Here is a 1,224-nt window from a genome sequence, read left to right on the forward strand (position 1 = left end):
GAAGAAGAGGCAATGATAACTACTTCCTCCTCTGTCATGTTTTAGGCAGATATTCTGCATGGCTTCTCACAGGAGCCCCAGGAGGGCTAAACCCCAGATGCCTACACTCTATTTCACTCTTCCCAGTTCTTCAGTCCCAACCTTGGGAACATTTTGCCCAAATAAATCACCCTGTGTGGCAGGCTGATGACTCAGGTTCTGCTTTGTGGGGGGCACCAAGGCTGAACCACTGCTCCAGCCTGAGAACTATCATGCTGGTTGGCCAGCAGGAAAGGGCAGAGTAGCTCTGCTCTACTCCTAGATCGCCCCAAATGATCTCTTCTGAGGTAATGACTCTGGCTCTGATGGGGGTAGAGTGAAGATGTCTGAACATGACACTAAATTTCTGAACTCATCCGCCCTACAGGCCAAAGGCATTAGGGTGTACCAGGAATAGGTCAGCCTCTCTATCGGGTCTCCTCAGAAATGGCATGTTGGGCTCCCCTTTCTCTTTTTCCTGGTAACACATCCTAGATTTGCCCCCTCTCAGTCCATGAAATTGAGGGGGATGAACTATTTCTTGGCCCACCCTCCAGGCCTGCTGGTTGATTCAGAGATGGACAAGTGACCTAAGCCTGTTCAAATGAGAAACAGCCCCTAGAATTTTTAGTGAAACAATTGAAAAATAAGTTCTTAATTCGTCCTAGGGCTGCTAAACTGGTAAAAGGGGATCCAGAGGTGAGCCAGTGCTTGGGGAGAGTCTGCCTGAGAATGAAGCTGGCCCAGAGGAAAGCACATGAAATGGGAAAAAATTACAAAGGACATTGTTTGGGTACCCATGTCCTCCAGGTGGCTCTGATTTATTCATGGATGCTATGTCAGCCAACAAAGTCTCCCTCCCTCCCTCCCTCCCTCATTCCCTTCCTTCCTCCCTCCCTCCCTCCCTTCCTTCCTTCCTTCCTTTCTTCCTCCCTCCCTCCCTTCCTTCTTTTCTTTCGTTTTCTCTTTCTTCTTTCTTTCTCTTTCTTCCTTTCTTTCTTTCTTTCTTTCTTTCTTTCTTTCTTTCTTTCTTTCTTTTTCTTTCTCTCTCTCTCTCTTTCTTTCTTCTTTCTTTCCTTCTTTCTTTCTTTCTTTCTTTCTTTCTTTCTTTCTTTCTTTCTTTCTTTTTCTTTCTCTCTCTTTCTTTCTTCTTTCTTTCCTTTCTTTCTTTCTTTCTTTCTTTCTTTCTTTCTTTCTTTCTTTCTT

Source organism: Mirounga leonina, unplaced genomic scaffold (genome assembly GCF_011800145.1).
Source record: "Mirounga leonina isolate KUSES-001 unplaced genomic scaffold, KU_Mleo_1.0 Mir_129, whole genome shotgun sequence".
NCBI classification, from domain to species: Eukaryota; Metazoa; Chordata; class Mammalia; order Carnivora; family Phocidae; genus Mirounga; species Mirounga leonina.